The following is a 17,318-nucleotide window of genomic DNA, read 5'->3' as shown; positions in this document are numbered from 1 at the left end:
CCTTCCCTCCTCAGGGGTCAGGAGGGAATTTGTCACCTTTGGCACAAAATATCCGCCCTGTACTCTGAGCACCCCACAAGCAAAGCTCCTGGAGCCTCTGGAAGGTGAGGAAAAAGTTTCTTCCTTAGGAAGAGGAGCAAAAAAGAAAAAAAAAACCCAGAAAATATTGGAGCACCCAGACATTTCTTCACTCAGCAGGGACTGGTGGAATTCCTGTTTGCAGATACAGCTCCTTACAGCAGGCTGGTAAATTAAATTAAAGCTATTTACTCTGTATTTACCGGCTTACAAATAAATCTCAGAAAACATTTTAGCAAGAGAGGCAGGGGGAGGAAAAGCATTTTCTAGGCCGGATATAAACAAACAAGGCCATGAACCTGCTCAAAATTCCTTATTAGTTCAGGGAGAGAGGAGCTGGGGGTTGGAATAATGCAGAGCTAGGGAGAGCAGCATTCCTCACTTGCAGGTAACAGGAAAGAAAAATCAAAGTGATGCTGTGTAAGGGAAGAGCTCTCCTGATCCCACATCTGCCTTCACTGACTGTGGCACCAGAGCACATCATCACCACACGTGGCACCACCAAGGCAAACAGACCCATCCCAGAGCCAGTCCCAGGGGTTTAATGGGTTGGGAGCACATTTTCCACCTTCAAGGAACAACTGTCAGTCACCATCCCTTTTAGATTATTCTGAGTTGCATTTAAGGCTTCTCCTGGGTCATCCCCAAAAGCTCCAAGGCAAAGGCTGAGGTTGCTACTCATTTACACTTTTTCCACCTCTGCAGAAGCCAAAGAAGAGATGCTGTCAGCAGCTCGAGCACTGTGGGATCCCCACACTCCCAATATGAGTTTTCTTTCCAAGACAGAGTCTGGCACTGATGGTTACCAGGCAGGAAGGAGCGAGCTTGGCTTTGGCACTCGCTGTATGACCAATCTCTGCTGTCAAGGGGCACAAAGACCCAACCAGAAACCCCACCCGGAGCCAGGAAGCTGATCCACATACTCGGGGCATGAGGTAATAGCTTAAAGCCACACATCTAAACATACAGCTTGTAAATGATTAGCCCCATGTAAGGAAACTCTCTTTGCTGGTGAGGCATTAACCAGCGAATGTATGGCCTTCCTGACTCCAAGCAGCTCCTCTCTCCTGCATTCTTGGGTTTCCCAGGAAATTCGAGATGAAAAGCCCCGTTTCAAAGCCATTTCCCAGACTTCCCCTAAAGTGCAAGCAGGTGACCCCACGGTCACAGCAGGCACTGTCAGCACCCCTCGGGTCACAGCATGTCCCCTCTTCCAGAGACTGATTTCAGCACTGGAGCTGGATGAGGCCATATCAGAGCCAGCCCTTTTTGAGGCCACACGCCAACCTTGCCAGTGTTGACCCTGGCCCCCAGCTCTGAACTCTCTGCTGTGATTCAAACCAGGGCAGCCAATTCCTCCTCTCCTCCCACACCCAAACATACCTAACACCATGTCCAACACCTGCCTGGGGTTCCCCTACAGGACACAGGAGCAGTGTCCATCCCATCTCCAGCTTTTCCAGCAGGAAACCCCACCACACCCCTGTTGCGAGCTGCGCCCCAAAATCCTCAGCCCCATCTCCCCCCTTGATTTTTTTGTTTGAGTACAAACTCAGAGCTAAATCAATCCTTTCCCAGCGCTGTGCACCGGGCCACTTGCCATGCCCTGCTTTCCTTTGAACCTCACCTGCTCAGAAATAAAGAGCTTGGACTAATCTATAAAAATATTTTGGATGCTGTGTTCAGCAGCTCTGGGTTTCTGCTTTCTTCTTGTCCTCCCCGATTGACACAGGTGTCTAAGAATAGTTTACATTTGATCCGAGTATCATTAGTGATGATCTGGCAGGCGCTGCTGGAGCTCCGCCGCGTGCCCGGGGAGCCGGTGCCGCTTTCAACCTCCGGCTCTTTGTTGCGGAGCGCGGGCTCCGTGCGGGTGCGGAGCTGGGGCTGCGGGGGGATGTTTGCTAATCAGCCTGGTGGCTGCAGCCATCCGGTGTGCTGATGATCAGGCTCTGGCAGCTCTGTCTCCAGGCAGCTGTGGTGCAGCTGGATCCGCGTCGCTGCCACTGGCCGGCTCTGAGCTGTGGGCCCAGTAAAGTGGGGAACGCTGCAGGGATGGAGCTGGACGTGCTGCAAGCAGGGAGAAAAGAGATGGGAGCACAGCCGTGCCTCTCGCCCTGAGTGAGCCTTGCCCCAGAGGAGGATGGGGAGCAGAGGGAGCTGGCTGATGGCTCCCGACCTACAGCAGAGTCCATGGCACGGCAGACTTGGTGCCCATGGCCTCCCCGATGAGCTCAGCACGTTCAGTAGCACTAAAGAGCTTGTTAAGCAGTCCCTCGATTTTCTGCTGACTTCTCCAGCTCTTCTAGATGGAGGCAGAGCTGGCACCCATCCTGAAATCCCAGCGTCACTCTTGGCTGCCTACTCCCTGGATAGGGCACCAGTAGCCCCGTGCCTGCCACAGCTCCCTGCAGGAGACAAGCACCTGGACAAGCACAGAGCCCTCTCGTCTCCCACAGCCTGGGAGGGCAGCAAGGGACCAAGGGGACACCACACATGGGTCAGGGCTGATTCTCATCGCTCGTCCTGTGGGAGGAAGAGCAATGACCTGAAACCCTTCAACCCTGGGGTGGGAGGCACCAGCTTGGGCCCCATCACAGGCACTTCCAGCAGGGACATCTCAAGCAGGAGCACACAGAGTAAAGAAATTAATGTTGCTGCGGCAGACCAAGCAACAGGCTCAACAACTCCCTGGATTTTCCTCCTCCCTGGAGCGGTGTGCGTGGAATGCTGTGTGCGAGGAGCAAGGGCCCCGCACCAAGCAGGCTGCTGGAGAGGTTGTAATCCAAGCTTAAGGACAAACAGCTGGTGATTAAACAACAGATGGGAAGGAGGGAGAAGGGGACAGATTTCTTCCCCCTTCCCTGGTTTTGGTTTTTTTTTTTAATTTTTAATCCATTCTTTTCTCAGACAGAATGCAGAGGAGAGGAAACCCCCCAAACACACTCTCCAAAGCAGAGGAAGGGTTTAATTTGCACAGATGTTCAGGAACAGAGAATTTCCCACAAAGTGTTACAACCTTTGGGGAAAGCACACACTTAAAATAAACCCATTCCCCAGACCAGAGATCCCCAAAGCTGTAAATTCTTCTAGGGAGAAGACTAGGCAAGAATCTGGGCTGGCAAATAGTTTTGCCCCAAAAAGCCCAACTATTTCAGCCCTGATGCCTCATCCTGCCAGGGATTTTCAACTTCTAAGAGAGCACAGAAACCCCTTCCGCAGCATCCCAGAAAAAAAAGATCAGACTATGAAAGAAGCAGAGTGCCATAAAATGAGAGCTGGATACTGAGCTGCTCCTCTCCCCACAGCCCTTTGGGATGTCTCCCTGGACAAGAACAGTGGGGAATAAAGCCAGGGACGGTTTTAGCTTGGGTTTTCTCCCTTTTCTGCAGAAAGAGCCCTCCTGTGCAAATGAGCACCATGATAAAGTATGCAAGACAGGCTTCCCTTTGGAAATGGGAGATTACAGCCGAGGGATCACAGGAACACATGCAGAAAGCAAGGCTGCCGCTTCTTCCCCAATTATTGTGCACTCTCGGCTCTATTTTGTTGACCTCGCACATTTCAATCAGGCTCCAGCACATTCTGCCTTCACCTGCTCTGAATCAAAACCTGGAGGGCTCAGATCTCCCTGCAAAGGAACCCTTTGATAAGCTTGTTATGGATGCCAGGCAGCTCTGGTTCGGAGGGAGATTTTGTACAACACCATTGCAAATTTATGTCGTCACCCGAGAAAGTTGCGGGATTTACTTGGCAGCGTGTGGGAAGGCGAGGGAGCTGAGACACTCCTGATTTGCTTCAGCAACAAAGGGCTGGAGAGGACGAGAGCACTCCCCAGCAACCACGGCCAAGGGGAGAGCTGCTGAAGCTGGATCTAACAAAAAAATCCCTAAAATCGAAACACGGAGAAATTGGGGCACTCTGTGGAGGGTTAAAGCCAGAAACATATGGCATTGCCACCACATTTGGGTTGTCAGGCAGCCAAGGATCACTGCGGCTGCTTTAAAGAAACACTCACCCACAGCCAGGGTGTTCAGCACTGGGGCTCCAGGAGCACTGAGGGGGCACTTCTTGGAGTATCTGACACCCCCTTGGGCTCCCAGCTCACCTGCAGGCCCACCCCCCTGCACCCACCCGGTACTTCAGTGAGCTCTGCCTCTCCAGAAGCAATCTGTGCTCCCCACTGATGGCTCCGCACTCAGACACTTGAAAGGGAAGGGCTCAAGCTGTCTGGGTGCAACCTAATTGTAGCTGCGGGCTGCAGAGGGTCGAGACAAGCTCCATCCCGAGGGTTGGATTGTTCTGCTTGAGCACTCAGGGACTCTCCCACCTCTGCTCTGTCCCAGGCAAAGCCAGCTTATTTTTCACACACAGAATTGTTCTTGTCCATCTGCACAGCTCCATGGGCACCGGCCACTTTCTCCTGCTGCTTTTCATCTCTGTGCTAAAGCTTCCCTGATATTTCAAGCTGTTCCCCATGCCTTTCCTCAAGGTCTCTCTGAAAACGTCCCTCGCCCGGTGGTGGCGGATTTAAGTGATATGATGGAAACCTACCACACACCATTCCCTGCTTCATCCTCTCAAGGAAGACAGCATGGCACAGAGCTGGCTTTAAGAAACTCTTCCATCCTGTTTTCCTTTCAAAGGCCGAAAATGCCACAAGATGTTATACTCCTGGAACATTCCCCTGCACCCATCCCTGGCTGCACAGTGCAGGGTCAGTACCCTCCCTCTCACCCAGGAGGGGGTGCAGTCCGAGCGTGTCCCCTTCCCTGCCCTCCACATCTCTCACTTTCCCTCTGCATGGTAGAGTTTATTTTTGTCATGAAAGCCCAAGCTGGATTTTGTGTTTTTCCATGGTTGTGGCTGTTGGCTCACAGACTCTCCACAGCAGTGAGGGAATCCAGCCCCTCCGGCACTGAGCAGAATAACCCAGCACATGCAAACTCCACAGGGTAATTGGAAACATTTGCTGCTGCCGCTCTGTGGAGGCACAGGGGCACCAGGAATGTTTTCCTTCTCCCCCAGCTTTGTCTCATGGAGCTCCAGCACCCGAGGCTGAAAGAATTTAGCAGAGTTCATGACCTCTACAGCCCCCAAACCCAGCAGTTCAGGCATTTTTGTGTTCTGAGTTGTCTCTTACCTGAAGGGACTCTTGTCTTTCAACCCCATGTTCAAAGAACTGCTGAATCCATTACTGAGATGAAACCAGGCTCCCTGCTCTGAGCAGGGAGTTATCCCTGGACTTGTTTGGAGCAGATAATGATGATAAACCTGAGTGTTGGAGTCACACCTGGATGTTCTGGGTACAGCTAACACCCAATATCCTGCAGGTAATTTTGGCATCCTTGCCCTTGTCCCTTATTCCACCCCAGGGCAGCCATCACCACACTGCTCCTTTCTCTGCTCCAAATCTCGGGACAGCCCCTAATTTCCCATGGCCATGGATGAGATGAAAAGGTAGAAGCAGCATCAGAGATTACAGCTACCAGGCAGCACGGGGTTGTTTTGTGCAGCAGGAGCACATTCCATTTCCAGCAGGATGCTCCCTGCAGCACGGAGCCCACAGCCCAACACCAAACTGAGCGGGGTGGTCTCCAAACACAGCATTTCCTCTCCAGCCGCACCAGTGCCTCAGGGGAGCGGGGAGGGAGCCTCAGAGCATCCATCCATCCATCCATGCATCCATCCATGCATCCATCCATCCATCCATCCATCCATCCGTCCGTCCATCCATCCATCCCCCAGCGCTGGCTGCTAGAGTACCAGCAGAGCTAAAGGTTGTTCTGCACCTCAGCCCCCGAGAGCAGATGGAGCCAAGGCAGGATTGTGTTATTTCTACTGTACTGCAGCAGAGCTGAACTGAAAACTGTAATAAACCTCTCACAGAACGTCCCTCAGCACAGAGCCGGGAGAAAGCAGCTCAGCCCAAGGGAGCTTAGGGAAGCCATGCTCCGGAAGGCGAGCCAAGCTCTGCCAAGCCAGGGCCCTGGGCTCTGGATCACACACACTTCCAGCAGACTCCCTATAATTTCCTGCTCTCTACTGCTGTGAGGTGTAGGGCCGCATGAACGAGGATAATTCAGCTATCGCTTCGCTTGGCCCTGATGAATGGGCAATATCAGGCTGCAGACACAATTAAAATCCTCAAACATATGCAAAGCCAAAGACAATTAGTTTGTACTCCAAAATAACTTTGCCTCAGCCACAAATGAACATGCCAAAGTGCCAGAATAAGTCTTGAACTTGCAGATGCCCCTGCATGAAATTTAAACCCGGCTTTCCCTGTTCTCTCTGCCCAAAAAAGCCCGCTCTGAGCACGAGAGAAGGCACTGCCAAAGCCAGAGATGCTTCAGTAAACGAGATGCAGGAGCCAGTGGATCGTTCCAAGTCCTCCCCCGAGAAAGCAAGCTGCTTGCAAACAGATTTGCAAGTAGTGAAGGGGATAAAAAAATAAAAATCTGCCAAGTTACTCATTCAGGAGACATTCAAAGCAGCCAAAGGACAAATCTCTCTACACTGTGCAACATGGTGCAAAAATCCCCGAGTATTTCATCAGAGGCGAATGCGTCAGAGCCATCAGGAGGGCAGTGCCTGAGCTCCTTGCCCAGGATGGTGCAAGGGGTACAGGACAAAGTGGGGCTGAAAATGTGAGAAAGACCCCTCTCCTCTATGCCCCTGCTGCCAATTAGCCACCAGCAGCTTTACCCTCACAAACCTGCTCTAACCTCTCAGTGAACAACCTCAGTTTTGTGGCAGTGCCTCCAAAGTCCTTGTTCAACCTCGGGAACACCTGAGCAAAGCAATCACTCCAGATGCAATCTGGATCGCCTTCCCGGCCCAAGGATGGGAGTTTTATTAGGCTGCGGCCCACATCAGAGTTATTGTGCTGTGTTAAATTTATTGGTACTATCTCACCTCATTAAATGCTTAAATAGACCTGACAAGACAGAAAAATGGGACTTAAAAAAAAAAAAAAAAAAAAGTAAAAAAGGGAAGGAAGCTGGTAAGCTGGTGTTCACATGCTTGGAGTCACCTCTAACGCAACAGCCCCTGGAGCAGACAGGGAAGAACAACAAGGGAAGGGATGTTCTCCATCACCAGCACAGCTGACATGCTCCTTCCCAGGAAACCCTGAGAAAGCTCTGGCATCACTCCAAACTCCATTGCCCTCTCCAGCCAGAGCAGAAGGTTGGATGAGGATGAGGAGACAGGATCCATCCCATCTGTGCTGTTAAACTTGGCTCAGCCTGAGCAGGACAGGGCTCTGCTCTGCCCTCCTCACACCACACTTGGTTCTGGTTTAGGGGGACAGCTCAGCATAACGGCTGTGGGAGCCCATTGCCCCATGCCAGGACTCTGTTCTGCTGCTATTGCTTCATTAATTAACCACCAACTGACTGTTAATTGTAGGAGGTATTAACTACAGAGAAGAATCAGCCCCCAAGCAGTTAAAGGCCAGTGACAGGTTCGGCTCCTCAGCTGGGATTTACGCACTCCACACCTGCAGTCGCTGTGCAGGGAAGCACCATGCCAAATCCCCGCGCACACACGGAGGTGACAAGCCCCTCGCTGTGGCCAGACCCGTGTCTGCATGTGCTGCTCTGGCTTTCAGAGCAAATCATGGGCAAAGGGGCCAGGGAACGAGGAGCTGTTATTTCCCCATTCCAGGGTTATTACAGCTACAGCGGGAGCAATGCCCACGGACTGAAGCAATGAAACTCTGCTCCCCAGCTGGGACCTGATCCAAAACAAGGAGTCAGGACAGGAATTCCTGCGCCCTGAGGACTGCAAATGGCTCCAGGCATCACCAAGCCCACAGCGCAGAGCAGGACAGGCAGATGAAGTGCCCTGTCCTCACTGCAGGCAGTTTGTGGCCGGAGGGAGCCATGAATTCCAAGCTGTGCATCCCCAGACAGTGCTCAGCCCGCTGGAGTCTCTTAAGGAAAAGATGCGCCTGAAATCTTAGGAGCAAGTTGTCACACAAGAATTTTATCTGCCCTGGGAGAGCCATCGCTCACTCCAGCAGCCTCCGCAGTGCCCGTCCCCATGCCAGGCATCGGGAAATGCCATCCTGGGCTCCAGCAAGGCTCCTTCACCAGGCAGCTGTGCTCCCCAAAGACCAAACATCTCCGAATTCCCAGGAGGAGCCATGCAAATCCCAGCTGACCGCTATCGGGTGGCCTTTGGCACTCCTCAGGTCACTCCCTGCCTTTCCAGCACACTTCAAAGTGACTCCAGGCCAGCATGTTCTGCTCCCGAAAGGAGCTGCAGTTGGGAACAGGCTGCTTTTCCCACAGAACTGCCTCACTCTCACAATGACAGGGAGATTATCTGAAGAGACCTTCGCTCTCATTTAACAAATTAAATGACTGGATTTTTCATGAGTTCAGCATCTGAAGTACTACGCTGTTTTTGAAAATCCTGGCTGTAAATGTCATCACGCTGGGCCCTTTAGAAAAACCTGACTGCAGGAGTGGCTGGGAACCTTTGAAACCCAAATCCTGCGCTGCTGAAGCGCTGACCCTAAATCGATCCTATTCAGGAGCAGACACCCATCTTTGGATGTGAAATTTACTCTCTACCTTCATTTTTATTTAAAGTGGAAGCATTATAAAAGGAGGCAAATAATGAAAGAGCTGAGCATCCCTTTCCTCCTCGTTTCTGATCCAACAGCACCGAACAAATTTCACACCACCAGGTCCCGTATCCCACGTCCTCCTTTTCCTTCTTGGAGCGCCCATGGGCAGGCTCTCACCTTTCCCAGGACAGCTCCGAGGGCACGGAGCCAAGGCTGTCACACCCTTTATTAACACCATCGCGGTCTCTGTGTAAAGTCAGAGCACGGACACAGAGGATGCCCTTTCCTCTGGTGACGCAGAGTGCACCCTTCTCCCCTTACAACAGCCTGAAAAGCCTTACACACAGCCTGTTCCTCCCCGTTCCACATCACACAGAGCACAGGGATCACACAGGAATGTCAACACACCAGGGCTCAGGGCCTGCTCACCAACAGCTGTTGTGGGCACCGAGAGGCCAGAAGGAAAATGCAAAATAAATACAGAAACAAATCACGGGCTAGAAGCCGGAGAGACCGGCCGGCCTCACATTTCAGCCTGTATTTATAGCCTTGCTCCAAGCTGCAGAGGGCTTAGGGGCCTGGGCGCGGAGCAGCGTTAGGGGCACGCACGTGCTGCCCAGCAGGTCCCAGCCCCGGTTTCCTCTGGTTTGGCTCCAGCTGCTGAACTTGCCCTTGCAGCAGGCTCAGCCTGCAGCCCCGGGCTGGCTCTGCTCACTCCTGCCTTCCCCAGGTGAGCTACCCCTCTCTGCTGCCTCCATGCCCTCAGCCTGGCCGGGGAGCAGCTCTGAGGGGGATCGAAGCGAACAGGGCCGCGCAGGAGAGCAGAGCCCTCACATCTCCTCCTGCCCCGGCCCCTCAGCTGCTGCGGCACCTCAGAGCCTCTCCTGCCCTGCTTCTACAGCTGCCAGAGCACAAAAATCGGCATCATTCCCGCTGTGGCAGCCCCGAAAACAGCCTGCGTGTGGGGAGGAGGATGCTGAGGGCGACCCTGCCAGAGAGGCTCCCACAACACAGCCCAGGTCCACAGGCGCTTCCCCTGCCTCCACAGCCTTCACCGGGCACAGCAGCGCACCAAAACTACACCCAGGAGCACAAACCCTCCTGTAAACCCACACATTTAACATGCAGAGAGTGAATTCTTTAAATAGAGCCCTAAAAAGCAGCCTCATGCTGCAAGAAAAGGGGGAGCTCGGCGTATCGAACAATAATAGCAAGATATTATCAATGTAGAGCTGTGATTGTGCCATATAAAAAATAAAATACACACTGGTTAATCAAAGAACTACAGACACTTTTAAGTAATCCCAACTCTGGCTTTGCATAACTCCATATACTGCCAGCAGCACTCCTGTCGACCACAAGAGACCATCATATACATCAAAAATTCTCCTTTAAATTTATTTTCTGTAAAGATTGGTCTTTTGAACTGCAGTGGTGGAAGCTTAAGGGTACAAAAATCTGCCTTTTTTGTCTCTCAGTCGCGTGGAGGATGCTGATCTGTGGGGAAAGTGCTGCCACAAGCCTCTGTGCCTTGTCAAGATACCCGTCCTTTTCATGGATCACTTCTTTTATCAGCCTCTTGATTAAGACATTAAAAGAAGGAAGGTGAAGGAAGGTTGTGCAGCAGGAAAAAGGCAGCAAGAAGCTTCTTCCCCCTTGAAGGCTGCATAAAAACTGCCTGCTGTCCTTCCAGGAGCTGAGTTTACCGGGGAGCTGAAGCAGCATCCACCTCTGGAGCTGCTGCTCCTGCCCTGGCTGGGGCACGGAGCCCCCAGGACCGGGCAGAGGGACTCCAGAGGGACAGCCCCCAGGGCAGTGGCTGGGTGCTCTGGGGCAGGTGCCAGCTCCAGGCACAGTGGGACCCTCGGGATGGTGGTTCCCTTGGGAAGGGAGCTGGCAGCAGGCTCCTTTCCAGCCCTGCCCGTGGCTCCTGGCAGCATTAATGGCTCAGGCAGCAAAGCTGTTGGTCCTGCTGCATTGGAATGGGAACAGGGGGTTACGATTTTATTGGCTAAAAGTGTCAAAAATATGGCCTGAAGGCACAAGCACGGCTGGCTGGAAGCCCTGGGGGTTGGAGGGTTTGAGCTCAGATGTGGGATCTTTCTCGGAGGTAAAAGTAGGACATCACTGCCTCAACTTCCCTGAAACCCAGCTTTATATGCAGTGCTCTTGTATTGTCAAAGAAGTTCATAAAAGTTAAATTAAATTCTTGCACTTCCCCTGTGAGGCATCAAAGCCCTCCTTATTTTACCAGTGGGGACACCAGAGGGGGAGGCAGAGCCAAGCCCAGCATTCAGGGGTGTGTTTGAGAACATGCACCAACACGTGCCCGGTATAAACATCGTGTGTAGCTGAGGCTTTCATGTGCTGCACAAAGCCTGGAGCACACAAATCCCTGCTCAGTCCTGGGCGTGGTACCAAAGGCTTGCTAAAAAAAAAAATCTGTTTCAACTTTTTTTGTGCAGAACATGTTTAGTCTGGACAAAGAGATGAAGCGATTTTCTTTCACAATGGCTGGGAGGCAAAGGAAGGATTGCGGGCACATCAGGCCTCCCACCGGCTGTGAGCTGCCTGAGCACCCACCAGGAAAAGCAGCCAGCCTGGAAAGCAGCAGTGGGATACCCTGGGAAGCCCTGCCTGGAAAACAAGCACCAAGCCAAGCCAGGGCTGCGCCTGGCAGCGACCCCAGCTCAACCAACCCCATCCAGCCCCAAGCCAGAGAGAGGGATATTCTGTGCTGAAGGGCTGAGGCTCTGGCACAGGTGCCCAGAGAAGCAGTGGCTGCCCCATCCCTGGAAATGTTCAAGGCCAGGCTGGACAGGGCTTGGAGCAACCTGGGACAGTGGAAGGTGTCCCTGTCCATATCAGGGGGTGGAACCAAACGACCTCTGAAGTCCCTTCCAAGCCAAGGCTTTCTATGACAGCACCAGCTGCACTCCCTGCTCCCCAGCTCCCGTGGGGAGAGCTGGGAGAAGACTGGGGGCTGGGCTCATTTATGGAAATCTTGGCTGCAAGTCCCAGTAGAGGCTCCAGACTCCCCAGTGTAACCAGTGCATCAACGGGGAGGGAGGCGCAGCCCTCCAAACGTATTTACTGCCTTTAATAATTCATCCTGGCAGACACAGCCCACATCGAGCGCGGTCCCTCGGAAAGCAAAAGCCTTTCTGACTGCATGGATCCGGCTAATGTCTTCATAAAAGGTTCTCAGCCAGACCTCCTCTCCACATCAGCAGCACCAAAGGAAAACTAATAGCTCCAGCTGGCACTCGTTGAAAAGTCACTTAATATTTCACAATGCAGGGAGCTTTGTTTAATGGGACACGTTGTTTTTCCCTAAGCAGTTGGAAAACCCCTTGACATCATATTAATAATGTCAAGTTTTATTGGCACTCTGATTTGAAATGATATTAAACTTTTCAGGCTGTCTCGACTGAAGTAGGAAGCTGTTACGATGCAGACAGTTTGGATAACTGGAAAAATAATAGGTCTTGTCAGCCACAGCTTCCAGACTGCAAGGGGATGATGTGAACATCGAGGAATGGGCATCTATTCTCTGTCCTGTGTAGGAGATGTGATTTCCAACTGTGGACACTGGCTGGGCATGGGAGATGCCATGGCCAAGGGAGCAGGAGTCAGTGCTGCAGCAGCTGGAATGCAGCACAGCTGGGTACCCAGAACCTCCTTCCCAAGCTCTGCCCCTGAAGCAGAATTGACTGAGGGGTTGGTTATGCCCCGGAGGAGCCGAACAAGCCTGGCACTGCTCAGTCCGTGAGGCACATTCCTTCCACACACACCTGCAGCTTGCTCAGGCACCTCCTTCCCCAAGGCACAGCTCTGCTGAAGTGCCTGTGGTGTTGAGGAGCTGCACAGGGAAAAAAATAAGTCACCTAAATGCACGATAAACTAGAAACTCTTGTATTATTTTCATAGACATGTTTCCAGCTTGCCTGCTGTCAAATGACTCTTCATTACCAGTTTATTCTGGGCCACTGCCTTAAAGAAATGCAGTTTTGACAACCAAAGGCTGCTCGCTGCACCTGAAGGATGGGATTTTAAATTGCACCTTTTCTCTTGCATGACATGAAGTGGTGATATTGTAACTGGGTTTCTCGGGAGGCTGGAGCAGCCCCTCCCCAGGTCCAGTCTGCAGCCTCTGGAGCTGATGGGATTTACTTGGCTCCATTAAGACGGTGCAGAATGTGCTCTGGCTGCTGCATGTCAAACAGCTGCTCAGAGCAGGAGCTGAGCCTGTGCCCGGTGAGCTCACTCAGGGCATAAATCGTCCTTGTGCCACCTAAGAGGCCACTCTGCTCCTCTGAACCTTCACACATCTTCACCAGAGCTCAGACTGACTTTCAAGCCAGCTCCCCAACAAAGAGCAAGCAGACACATGGCCCTGCCCCAGAGGGAACCTCCCTTTGCTCAAGTGCTTATTGATGAGTTCATTTTTATAAGGCCATAATGAGCAATATTGCAATTGCAGGTACATTACAGATGCTGCTTGGTGGATGTCAATCCACCCGGAACTGCCCCAGGGAGCCCCCACCACCCAATTCCTGCCTTCCCCTGACCTCCCTGCCCTCCCCCAGACCCAGGGCAGCAGCACTGGTGCCCCCAGATGCCCTGCACATGGCAGCCACCGCTCCAGCCATGGCAGCCCCTTGGCTGCCTCTCTGCTGGCAGTGGGTGGCTTGAAAAGGCGGCCTCTCATTTTGATTATTTCCCACAACTGTGCTGTAAATCTCATTTCAATCATGGTTTTCCACTTTACCAGGTGAATAGCCCTATTCTTGCTGACAGAATAGCCAAGGCAGAAACTAGAGCTGTGCGTGGGTAATTTACAGGACAAGCTCAGCTTCACTCATGCAGATTCTGGCCTTTACTCTGTGTCAGATTTTATCAATTAACAATTAACAGTGTAATGGACATCTCGTAAAGCCCCTCTTTCCAGTGACGTCTGTTCCAGAGCCCGGAGCTGTTTGCTGGCTGATGTGCTGCCCTTCCCACGGCAATGTCATCTGCTGCTCCCTGCATCCCTCCTCTCCACTGCCACCTCCTCTGGGGACCACGAGCCACCAGCCCCACCGAGGGTCTGCCAAGCCACTGACATCCCGCAGTTATTGCAATTAGCCACGAGGTGTACGAGAAAATGGGGCACGAGGCCAGTGGCCAAAGCCCCAGGGACCCACGTGTGTGGGTCTGAACACATCAGGAGCACAAAATCCCAAGAGCAGAGGACAAACCAGGCACTACCAAATGCTCTGTACAGCTCTATAAAGGAGACAGGCAGCAACTGCTCCCAGGGAGTTTGGGAATGATAAGAGCAGCATCAAGGTAAGGTCCCAGCTCACCTCTGGCACGCCATAGATCATGCATCTTCCTGTTAATTGGAATGCACGGCGGACTGCAGTGTCTTCAGGTTTATATATAGGCTCAGACACTATTGTTAGCAAATTTATACAGCCACACTCGCCGGCGCTGTGCTGCTCCAGAAATTAAACAAACTCGCTCTCAGTGGGAGAGTTATAAATAAGTGACTCGCCCACTCACAAGGCTGATCCTGCTCCTCTCCCAGGCAGCAGACACAGAACTCCTCCAGCTCTTCCATGCAGGATTCAGCAGGAGGGTGATGTGGAGATCTCCCCTCGCTCCCAGCTGGGTACAATGGGCTCGGGGGCTCCAGTGGGAGCATCTCCACCCCCCTCAGTTCTCCAGCTGGAGCAGAGTGAGGTGGCAGTGGGTTATGTGATGCTGCCGGGCCAGTGCAACCCCCAAATCCATCCTCCAGCTCCTCTAGGGGGGACAAGGCGGGCAGATGCACCAGCAGGACCCTATGAAAACCACAGGGATGAGCTGAGAGGAGTCATCAGCACCAAAGCCAAGCCCATTACCAGCAAAGTTCAGTGTATCACAGTGACACAAGAGAGAAGTGTTATTAAGAGTCTGAGGTTAAGAGAAATTACTGTTATTTGGTTTATTTAAAGCCTGTTAGATGTTGTTTATCAGGGCAAAAGTTCAAAGTTCGCATCAGTTTGCCAGAGGTGAAGAAGGGATTTTCCCAAGTGGTTCAGCGCCCAAACCACAGCACTTCCAAGAGTATTTCTGGAATGTCATTAACATGCAGCTCCCCGAAGGTCAGGCTGTGCTCAAATAGCTCAATTTCTGACATTAAACTCGATGTCACTGGTCTGTTTGGAAATCTTGACATATAATTTCAAATTAATCACTCCCCCAAACCTCCACATTTGCCATCTGCAGCTCACTCCAACCTGCCCATTTGCACATCAAACCAGGGAAATAAATATTTCTGGTTATGCAGATGAAGTTTTATTCTCCTGGATAACCACAGGTAGGAGGCTGTGCGTGCAAAGTGGGGGCACAGTGATGAAAACATCATCTGAAATTAAACTGAGTGCAAATGAAAAGAATTTTGCAAGTGCTCTTTAAGTGCATGAAAATGTAACAGGGCCGAGGGCTGTTTGGCTTTAGAATGTAATAAAAATGCTTGACATGCTGAATTCATTCTACTTGTATGTAAAGGGGAAGAAAACACGCCTTAAGGAAGTTCTTACTGGGGGTGGATTTCTATTTTTACCCCCCACAGCAATATTAGAAAGTGTTCCTAATTATCATTATCCTAAACAGAAGCATCTTTAATGGGGAACCATGTGCCACAAGCCAGGAGGGTTTTGAGAGAGAAAACAGCCCCATGCAGGTTTTTGGAGTGATTCAGTTTAAGGTGAGTGTGGGGGCCGGCCAGCCCCAGCAGGACTGAGCACCCCTCCGTCACACACGGGATTTGGGCACCCCAAGGTGTCCCCTCCCTGCCCGGGACACCCCGGCTGCCTCTGCACGGGCCCAGCCACAGCGTCTGTTTCAAGAGCCCCCAACCTTTAATAATCATTTCTGCTGCTATCTGAACACTTCCTAATTCATCCCCTTCTGTCCCTGAAAATCTAAATCCTATTTAAGTTAATGCCCTTCATTTTCATTTATAAAGACAGATACAAAATAATTATTTCCTATCTCTGCTGTTTCCTTATCTTCTGTCCTAATAATTCCTCACTGTCTCCCTTTCATCATCTGTCTGCCGTACAAGAAACTTTTCTGTTAGTTAAAATATTCTGTGTGCTCGTTTTCCTCCTCTTTCATATCTCGCTGCTTCTCTCCCCACCTGCCCTGGCTCCCCCCTCCCCAGCCTGCCCCTGCTTTTCATGCTCACCCTTCACACTGATTTTCACATCTCTGCCGTTTGCATTTCAGCTGGCAATCGCGTATGCAAATCCCGGCATCCCACCTCTTCAGGCTCTGCTTTGATACCCCCTGCCCTGCCTGGCTGAGGTGTTTTGCATCCACATCCACCGCTCCAAAGGACGGCCCCGTCCTCACCCTGATGAAAGCAGCGAGGCGAGTGGGAACAGACGTGTCTCCTGGTGACAATTTGATTAAAAGGAAATAAAGGTGTTTTGTGTGGGAGACCAGCCCTGCCAACACCAGAAGAAAGAGCCCCCGTCCTCCAGCAGCCAAGGGCACGGGGTTGTTACGGAGCTCGCTGGCACCAGATCCCGGAGACAAGAGGCAGCAGAGCGTCAGAGGGATGGACCTGGCCGGGGGCCAGCAGAGCAGCCTCAGCACCCCCAAACCCGCTGTGCTGGCCTCGGCATCCCCAGAGCACCGGGGCTCCTCCTTGGGCTCAGCCCAACACCGTCAGCAGTGATTTCCATCCTCTTTGCGCTCCCACCCCACTTCCAGGGCAGCCCGCCGTGCCCCGAGCGCCCTTCCCTGTGCAGAGCCTGTTGCCGTTGTGAGGCCAACACCCTCCAGACTCACAGTAATTACAAATATCAGCCCTGGTGAAGCCAAATCACAAATCCAACAGCCTCTAAATCAACACAGCAATCCCTCAGAGCTGGCTTTTGGAGGGTACCTGGCAAACCACCTTCCTTAAAATGCTTGTACTTGCTACATCCCATCCCATGACACACAACTAAAAGCTTGTTGTGTGTGTCCATATACATTCATTAAATCCCTCTTCTCACCCTCAGCCCTCGGTGTAGCCTGTCTGCTCTTTTCTCTGCATGGCGAGTTTTCTCTCACTCTGGCTGGAGAGTGTTTGTGTGTTTGCAATCAAAAGAAATGGGAGCGTAAGTGTTCAAAAATTGACAGTGGAGCTCAGAGCAGCTGAGACACCCAAATGCATTTCTAAGAGCATTCCCTGGCTCCAGCCTCGCCTCTACCCTCACACTATGGAAAATACCGCATCCTCAGCACCCTACCTGCCCTTTCCCAAAACTGCTCCAGCTTCCCAAAGATGTTAAAGTTGACTCAGAACCATTTAATCATGGGCAGAGCTGTAGGGCCCTGGTAATAGCTCTTGGTAACCACGTAGCTCTGGCCAGAGAACAAAGAGCTCTGTCTAACGCTGTCTAGCACAGAGCCATAGCTTCTGATAAATAATTTTGACTAGTGACTCATCAGCAGCCTATGCAGGAAGTATATATTTAAACCTGTGCAGCTTAAACAATTGTTAAAGATGTCAGTTTATCATGCAGACAGTTTTTATTGAAAGAAGAAGGAAAAATATCATTTTTTAAATTAATGAGAGCAGACCTTATCTCAGCTGCTTTTACTACACTGTATTTTGGAAAATATTCTTTCA

General features: G+C 51.8%; 1 protein-coding gene and 1 long non-coding RNA gene across 3 annotated transcripts in view; one reads left to right on the top strand and one right to left on the bottom strand.

Annotated features, from left to right (window-relative positions):
* Window positions 1–17,318, bottom strand: part of ZPR1 (ZPR1 zinc finger) — a 437,500-nt gene that overhangs the window by 236,255 nt on the left and 183,927 nt on the right. The gene's annotated exons all lie outside the window — the stretch shown is intronic.
* On the top strand, window positions 10,497–16,703 carry LOC137462127 (uncharacterized). 2 transcript variants are annotated; one of them, XR_010993581.1, is made up of 3 exons: window positions 10,497–13,993; window positions 15,305–15,398; window positions 15,923–16,703. It is a non-coding gene; the product is annotated as an uncharacterized lncRNA (long non-coding RNA). The 2 variants fall into 2 exon arrangements; XR_010993580.1 differs by having other exon boundaries at window positions 10,497–15,398.

Source organism: Anomalospiza imberbis, chromosome 24 (genome assembly GCF_031753505.1).
Source record: "Anomalospiza imberbis isolate Cuckoo-Finch-1a 21T00152 chromosome 24, ASM3175350v1, whole genome shotgun sequence".
In the NCBI taxonomy this organism is placed as follows: domain Eukaryota; kingdom Metazoa; phylum Chordata; class Aves; order Passeriformes; family Viduidae; genus Anomalospiza; species Anomalospiza imberbis.
Note: the sequence above shows the minus strand (reverse complement) of the source record. Positions and strands in the feature narration are given on the sequence as shown.